The sequence below is a fragment of the Nicotiana sylvestris genome, chromosome 9 (assembly GCF_000393655.2).
Source record: "Nicotiana sylvestris chromosome 9, ASM39365v2, whole genome shotgun sequence".
Lineage (NCBI taxonomy): Eukaryota > Viridiplantae > Streptophyta > Magnoliopsida > Solanales > Solanaceae > Nicotiana > Nicotiana sylvestris.
Genome location: NC_091065.1, coordinates 158,260,473 through 158,269,840, shown reverse-complemented (window position 1 = coordinate 158,269,840; position 9,368 = coordinate 158,260,473).

Genomic DNA, 9,368 nt, shown 5'->3' with positions numbered 1-9,368 from the left:
ATGTCCTTTCCATTAGTGATTCCAAAAGAGGGGTATGAAAGAATTACTTAAGGCTCAAAGGGGGAAGCAAGGGTTAAACAGTGTTTGGATAGAAGAAAGAATTGCCTCCGTCATCTCATTATCCATCAAATGCCAAATACAAACAAATAAACCAAAAATTGCCATAATTAAAGAAATTACGCATAATATCTCTTGACTGCATCTGAATTGATAGCCATGTCGACACATCTACCCTCGATATCTGTCAAACACAGAGCGCCGTTGGACAATACTCTGGTCACGATATAAGGCCCTTGCCAATTTGGGGCGAATTTGCCTTTTGCTTCGACCTGATGTGGGAGGATCTTCTTTAACACCTGCTGCCCTACCTCAAACTTCCTGGGGCGCACCTTCTTGTTATATGCTCTTGCCATTCTCTTCTGATACAGTTGACCATGGCACACTGCTGCCAATCTTTTCTCATCTATCAGGCTCAACTGTTCCAATCGAGCTTTTACCCATTCATCATCATCAATCCCGGCTTCAGTGACAATTCGGAGAGACGGAATTTCGACCTCCGCTGGTATCACGGCCTCAGTTCCGTATACCAACAAGTAAGGAGTTGTGCCTATGGAGGTCCGGACGGTAGTGCGGTACCCCAATAAAGCAAAGGGTAATTTCTCGTGCCACTGTCTGGACCCTTCCACCATTTTTCGCAGTATTTTCTTGATATTCTTATTGGCTGCTTCGACTGCTCCATTTGCCTTAGGACGATATGGGGTGGAATTGCGGTGTGTAATCTTGAATTGTTGGCATACCTCTCTCATCAAGCTGCTATTAAGATTCGCACCGTTATCCGTGATGATCACTTTTGGGATCCCAAATCTGCAGATGATATGGGAGTGAACAAAGTCCACCACTGCTTTCTTAGTTACTGATTTGAAGGTTTTAGCCTCAACCCATTTGGTGAAGTAATCAATGGTCACTAGAATGAACCTATGGCCGTTGGACGCTGCTGGCTCGATGGGCCCAATGACATCCATGCCCCATGCTACAAACGGCCAGGGTGCTGACATCGTATGTAACTCTGTTGGCGGAGAATGAATCAAATCTCCATGTATCTGGCACTGATGGCATTTCCTTACGAAAGTGATACAGTCGTGTTCCATGGTTAGCCAATAACACCCTGTTCGAAGGATCTTTCTTGCCAATATATATCCGCTCATGTGTGGCCCACAAACTCCGGCATGTACTTCCGCCATAACCGTCGTTGCCTGCCCGGCATCTATGCATCTCAACAATCCCAAATCCGGGGTTCTTTTGTACAATACTCCTCCACTGAGGAAGAAACCATTCGACAAACGCCGAAGGGCTCTTTTTTGGTCCCCAAAAGCATGTTCTGGATATATCCCCATCCTAAGGTATTCCTTGATATCATGAAACCAGGGTTCGCCATCTGCTTCTTCTTCTACGGCATTGCAGTAGGCGTGCTGATCACGGACCTGGATGTGTAGAGGATCAACATACAGTTTGTCAGGGTGGTGCAACATTGATGCTAAGGTGGCTAAGGCATCCGCAACCTCATTGTGAACTCTCGGGATATGTTTGAACTTTACCGATCGAAATTTCTTGCTCAGATCATGCAAGCATTGTCGGTATGGTACGAGTTTTAGATCTCGTGTTTCCCATTCTCCCTGAATTTGATGTATCAAGAGGTCCGAGTCTCCCAAGACCAAGACGTCTTGGACAAACATGTCGGCAGCCAGGCGCAAACCCAGAATGCAAGCCTCATATTCGGCCATATTGTTGGTGCAATAGAAGCGCAGTTGAGCCGTAACAGGATAATGCCGTCCTGTTTCAGAAATGAGTACTGCTCCTATTCCAACTCCTTTTGCGTTTGCAGCTCCATCGAAGAAAAGCTTCCAACCCGGTTCCTCAGGTAATTCCAAATCAGTCGTGTGCATCACCTCTTCGTCAGGAAAATACGTTCTTAAGGGCTCGTATTTTTCGTCAACGGGATTCTCTGCCAAATGGTCTGCCAGTGCCTGGGCTTTCATGGCCGTCCTCGTTACGTAGATGATATCAAACTCTGTGAGCAGAATTTGCCACTTTGCCAACCTTCCCGTGGGCATAGGTTTCTGAAAGATATACTTCAATGGGTCCAAGCGGGATATGAGATAAGTAGTATATGAAGACAGGTAGTGCTTCAACTTCTGAGCTACCCAAGTTAGGGCGCAGCATGTTTTCTCGAGTTGAGTGTACTTGACCTCATGCACTGTGAATTTCTTGCTAAGATAGTAGATGGCCTGCTCCTTCCTTCCTGTGTCATCATGTTGCCCCAGTACACAACCAAATGAATTTTCCAAGACTGTCAGGTAAAGGATTAGGGGTTTCCCGGGCTTAGGCGGGACCAACACGGGTGGATTAGACAGATACCCTTTGATTTGGTCGAAAGCCTCTTGACACTCTGTCGTCCAACCTTCTGCAGCATCCTTTCTCAGTAGCCGAAATATGGGCTCACAAGTTGCTGTGAGTTGAGCGATGAACCTGCTGATGTAATTGAGTCTACCCAGCAAACTCATTACCTCTGTTTTGTTCCTTGGCGGTGGCAAGTCTCGGATGGATTCAATTTTGGATGGGTCTAACTCAATCCCCCGTCGACTGACGATGAATCCTAGCAACTTTCCTGATGGAACCCCGAATGCGCATTTGGCCGGGTTAAGCTTGATATCATACCTCCGGAGTCTTTGGAAAAATCTCCTTAGGTCTGCCACATGGTCCTCCTGACGCCAAGATTTGATGATCACATCATCGACGTACACCTCTATTTCTTTGTGTATCATGTCATGAAACACAGCAGTCATTGCTCGCATGTACGTTGCCCCAGCGTTCTTTAAACCGAACGGCATTACCCGATAGCAGTAGGTTCCCCATGGCGTAATAAACGCTGTCTTCTCAGCATCCTCTTCGTCCATTAGGATCTGATGATAACCCGCATAGCAATCTACAAAGGATCCGATCTCGCGCCCAGCGCAATTATCGATCAGGATATGAATGTTGGGTAACGGGAAATTGTCCTTGGGACTTGCTTTGTTGAGGTTGCGATAGTCGACGCACACCCTGATTTTTCCATCCTTCTTTGGGACTGGTACCACATTGGCCAACCATTCGGGATACCGAGTGACCCGAATGACCTTCGATTGTAATTGCTTAATCACTTCTTCTTTGATCTTTACACTCATTTCTGTTTTAAATTTCCTTAGTTTTTGCTTGACCGGAGGGTATGCCGGGTCAGTGGGCAATTTGTGAACCACTAAATTGGTGCTCAATCCAGGCATATCATCATATGACCATGCAAAAACATCTTTGAATTCCCTGAGAGTTTTGATCAATTCTGCTTTGACATTCGGCTCAATGTGGATGCTGATTTTGGTCTCTTGGATGTTATCAGCGTCTCCTAGGTTCACAGCCTCAGTGTCATTTAGGTTAGGCTTGGGTTTCTCTTCAAATTGGCACAGTTCTCGATTTATTTCTTCGAAGGCTTCTCCTTCGTCACATTCGGATTCATTATCACAAACGACCTCTTGCATTGTTGAGTCAGATTCAGATTGATTTATTAGACTAGGTCGAAGATCCGCTGTGCATGCCATGTCATTAGGACCAGTAAAAAGAGAACTGTTCAGAAAGAAAAAGAACAAAACCAGAAATTAAAATGGGACAAAAGAAAAGAACTTTATTAAATTTGCAGGATAAAAAGGGTTCACACTTTTACAAAACGAAAGTAAAATTGGGATTACACCCTTGAATAATCCGATCAAACAAACAAACAAACAAAACATTAATCAAAGCCTACTACCAAGACTCCCCTCGGACAGGAAGAGGAGTAACCGTCCAATTGTTGATCTTGGCCTCAGGCCCCACAAATTGTATCTCTGCTCTGCTGGAACCTTCTCCAGCTTCCACCATACTGACATCCGCAAATAGCCTCTCAAAACTCTGATTGAGGTCTTCATTTATACCGATCAAAGGTCCTCGAACCTTTGGGATCGCTGACCCCTTGGCACTTGCTTTAACAAAAGACCTTGAGAGGCGTGGCACTGGTTTAGGCAGAAACCAGACCTTCTTCTTCATTCTTCGCGCCTCCTTCCTGTCTGCTGCGGTTGGTTTGAACCCCAACCCGAAGGTTTCCAGATTCTTAGGAAGGGAAACAGGTTGGACTATCCCTTGAAGTTCAACTCCCAGGCCTTTTCCCGGCACAAATCCGTTACCCAGCATCTCCGATACCATCATGACTGTTGCGGCAGCTACCCTAGGGTGCGGGATGATTTCTCCTTCAGAGATTTTGTTGGCCGACCCTGTATCGAGAATCTGGTAGACCCAGGGACCCTTGTCATCAGTGGTCTCTATGAAAGGCACAATGGTTCCGCCCATGGTGCATGTCGTATCCTCGCCGTGCAACACGACCTCTTGTCTTTCCCACTCGAACTTCACTGTCTGATGTAGGGTGGAAGGCACCGCTTTAGCTGCATGAATCCAAGGTCGTCCTAACAGCAAGTTGTAAGATACCGTGGCGTCCAACACCTGGAATTCCATGGTAAATAGGACCGGACCAATGGTTAATTCAAGTACAACATCCCCCACAGTGGCTGTTCCGTTTCCGTCAAACCCCCGGACACAGATGCTATTCTCCCGGATTCTTCCACGGTCAATCTTTAACTGGTCCAGGGTGGATAATGGACAAATATTGGCGCTTGAGCCGTTATCCACCAATACTCGGGTTACCACCGAGTCTTCACATTTGACAGCTAGGTATAGAGCTTTGTTATGCTCCGTACCTTCCACCGGCAGGTCATCATCTGAGAATGTCACTCTGTTCACCTCGAAAATCTTGCTAGCAATGGTTTCCAGGTGGTTTACAGAAATCTCACTGGGTACATGAGCCTCGTTCAATATCTTTAACAGGGCCCGACGATGTTCCTCGGAATGGAGGAGTAATGACAATAGTGAGATCTGGGCAGGTGTTTTTCTCAGCTGCTCAACCACAGAATAGTCTTGCACTTTCATCTTCCTCAGGAAGTCTTCAGCCTCTTCTTCTGACACTGGCTTCTTGGTTGCCACTGGGTTGGTTTTCCTTAACTCCACCGGAGCAAAACATCGACCTGATCGAGTCAGCCCTTGCGCTTCACAACTGAACTTCTTCCACCTGTTTTCCTTGGTACGTTATCACTGCTTTTTCATATTTCCAGGGGACAGCCCTGCTGTCAAGCATTGGCAGTTGGACCACCGGCTTTATGGTTACCCGTTCTCTACATACCCCTTTCAACACGACCGCCGGTGTGGGCAGGATCCCTGGTATTGCCAACTTGCTTGGCTCGGGTTTGCTTGCTATGACGGACGGGTTCTTCCCCCATAATACTACCGGCTTGACACCTTCTCCCTGCGACTGTACATTTGTTCCTCCCCTGGTTAAGACTTCTTTTGGGGCAGCTTGGATCATCATCACTGTTTGTGAGGGTTTTCTTAATTCGCCTCCCTCACACACCAACTCAATCATGTGAGCTTCGTGGTGCGCTGGCAGTGGGTTTTGGTTGATGTTAGGAGCCTCTGGTGTCTGGACCTCGATCTTATTGCTGTCAATAAGATCCTGTATGGCATGCCTTAACTTCCAGCACTTCTCGGTATCGTGCCCGAGCATCCCTGAACAGTATTCACAACTGATTGAACGATCCAAATTCTGAGGCGGGGGATTTGGTTCCCGAGTATGGACAGGACTAACCAAACCTAATTGCCGCAGCTTGTGGAACACAGCGGTGTAGGTTTCTCCCAGTTCGGTGAAGGTTCTTTGTTTCCGCAACCTGTCATTTCTAGCATCTGGATTTCCCCGGAAACCTGCCCCCGAAGGATTTCTATATGCCCTTGGTGGAGGGTAAGTGTTTTGTGGTGGTGCATATATGTTCTGGGGAGCCGGTGCGCGCCATTGTGGGCGAACCGGAGGCTGAGTGTATACCTGGGCTTGGTGTACGGAACAATGTGGTTCTCGAGGTGGATAGAAATTTTGTGGTGGGTTGTATGGGTAGTTTGACCTGTGAGGCCTGGGTTGGTTGTAGTGCGGCCTGCCAGCCCTGGACCAACTGCCTGCCTCGATCGTGGCAACCTCTTCTTTCTTTCTTCTTAGCGCACCTCCCGTGCCGCTTTGAATAGCCTGGGTTGTGGCCTTAAGTGCCGAATAGTTTAAGATCTTGTCCGACCTCAAACCTTCTTCTATCATGACCCCTATTTTGACCACCTCGTTGAAAGATTTTCCAACCGTTGTCACCAAGTGACCAAAGTAGGTTGGATCCAATGTCTGCAAAAAGTAGTCTACCATTTCTCCCTCTCTCATGGGAGGATCGACTCTAGCTGCTTGTTCTCTCCAGCGGAATCCGAACTCGCGAAAACTTTCCCCGGGTTTCTTCCCAGTTCTCAATAACGTGAGACGGTCAGGGACTATCTCTAGATTGTACTGGAAATGACCTGCAAAAGCCTGTGCCAGATCATCCCACGTGTACCACCTGCTGAAATCCTGCCTGGTATACCATTCCAGTGCAGATCCGCTCAGACTTTGGCCGAAATAAGCTATCAAAAGCTCATCCTTGCCTCCTGCCCCTCTCATTTTGCTACAGAATCCCCGCAAATGTGCCATGGGATCACCGTGCCCTTCATATAAATCAAACTTGGGCATCTTGAACCCAGCCGGGAGTTGGACATCTGGGAAAGGGCACAGATCTTTGTATGCCACGCTGACTTGATTGCCCAGCCCGTGCAAGTTCCTGAAGGATTGCTCCAGGCTTTTGAACTTTCTTAACACTTCATCCTGTTCAGGGGCCTTAACCGGCTTCTCAACCTCTGCCGGTACTTCCAAATGGGGATTGTAAGCTTGTGGTTCGGGTGCATGGAATGTAGGCTCAGGGGGATAGTATTGTGTATCGTGAGCCTGAAACAATGGCTCACTGGGCGTTCGCTGCAAAGGGGCTGATGCAGGTCCCACAAAAATGGGAATATTGGGTGTTGGGAGAGGTTGATGGGGTGGTGGAGCTTGGGAATCATGAGGGCTTCTTTCTTGATGATAGAGGGGGTTTGGGCGGCTTGTGGAAGGGCCAGAGTGAGGGTACTCCGGCACGTGTCCCAGTGTCTCAGGGCTCTTTTGCGTTTTGGCCAGGGCTAGCTGCATTGCATGCATCTCTAGTCCCATCCTTTCAATCTTTTCCATTGCCTCTTTTAGCAACTGGCTCATCGGCCTTTCTTCCTCATTACTATTCTCAGAAGTGGTCATGCTTGTTGCTACCGGTCCTTTGGATCTGGTTTGGTATGAATGTGTTGCCAGAATTCTTTAACAACTAACTGTCTGGTATCAGACAACAACAAACTTTGTTAGTGTTAGAGCTTAACAGATTTGATCATAACACATAGAGGATGCAATGCACCTAGGCAATTAATCGTTTCTACATGCTTTGCCTCAAACAACATACGTCATCCCGGTTTGCTCATTCATCCATTTTTAAAGTACTTTGGGAAACCCTGTGTTTTATTTTGTATTTTTATTTTTATTTATTAAAAGCGGTCGAATCTTATGGGGATTGCCTACGTATCACGTCCCCGCGTGAATCAGACCAGGCGTAGTTCTGCCTTAAAGTAAAAACACACAATTTTTGTGAAATCATTGAATTCATTCTCAAAATTTTGCTATTACAAATTACATCAAGCAAGGAATAGCAATAGTACAAACTCGACGGTTTCAAACTCGGTTTAACGAAAAAGAAAACAACATATGGAAAAACAACCAAAGCCAAATAAACAGGACTTGACCAAAACTAATTCTCCAATTTAAGGGGCCGTGAGGCATCATCCGGCCTTTTTGCGGCTCTAGGTGTAAGGTCTCTTTGCAAGCTCTTCAATTCGTTCATAATCCGGCGGACGCAACCCATGATGGAAACAAGGAGGGTCTTCCGAGGTGTTCGCTCATATGCCAAGCATTTCATGTAGATGTAATGCCCTATTTCATCAATCCTTCCCCGGATGTTGTCCCTTTCTGTGAACAAATGCCTTATCTGTTGGTTCTTCAATCCCAGTGTTTGCGCATTGTTGGCAAGCTGATCCTGGAACATCTCCATTTGCCTTTCCATTCTGGTCATTGCATCGTAATATTGCCTTCTGTCGTCTTGGGCATTTCGTGTTTGCTTGAGGATCCTTTCTCGAAGAGAGGCATTCGTTTCCCTTAATGTCCCGATGCTCAGTTCATACTCCCTTATGACTTGTTGCAGGCGCTGCCTCCGAGCCATCGCACCCTTTGCCCACTTGGTTCGCAATTTTGCTGTGCTGGCCCTGGCTTTTTCCAAATCTTCCTGGCATTCCGCAACCTGATCTTTTAACCCTGCTATCAATCTTTTATCTGCCCGGCTTCCTAGCTGGCTATTAGCCTCTTTTTTCATTCTCCGGATCTGAGTTTTGAGGATCTCGCCTTCTCTGATTAACTTGTTCTTTTCTCCCTTGTGGGCAGCAGACTGTAATTGGCACTCAAACTTCATATCCTGAACTTGTTGCTTCAGTTTGCCTGCTTTGACAAGATATTCCTGCTCTTTGGCCAACCAGCCCCACTGTTCTTGTGAAGATTTGGCAAATTCTTGCAGGTGAGGTCTTTTGGTCGGTCTTCCAGATGATGTCTCCCCTTTGTACCAGGCCTGATACCCGGGCGAAACTTCCCCTTTTGCCCGATTCATTACACAAGTATTTGCTTCTAAGTATTGACATTGGCTCCAAATTTGACGAACCCTTGCTTCAGGAAACTGGCCGTCGGGACTGATCTCGATTACCTGGATGCTCAGATCCTCGTCTTTCGGCACTATCTGATACCTCCCAAGTTGCCTTAAAACCCGATGCGGCGCGTATGGTTGAATACTTTTAAGTCCCATTAAGAGAAAATGGGGCCTGGCTGCTGGCATGTATATGACTTCGCCGATCGATAACCATCCTAGCGCCCACTGTATTTGACTGGCGTTGAGGGTATGGAAATATGAGGTCCATGCTACAACTCCTTCTGGTAGGTAGGTTTCATCAACTCTGGTATAGAACTCCTCTATGCAGGTCTTTCCAGCGGATCCATGGCTCAGAAACTGGGCTCGGTGACATAGGTGTTCGATCATCCACATTTGCAACAACAAATTGCAACCCTCGAAAAAGCTTCCTCCGGCTTTGCAAGAAGTGAGTGCCCGGAATATATCAGATACTATCATGGGCGCCAACGTACTATCACTCTGTGTGAGCAACGTACTGACGACCCCTGCTATCTTTATGTCAATATTCCCATCTTTTCTTGGGAATACTAGTAGTCCTAAGAAAGTTATCATGAAAGC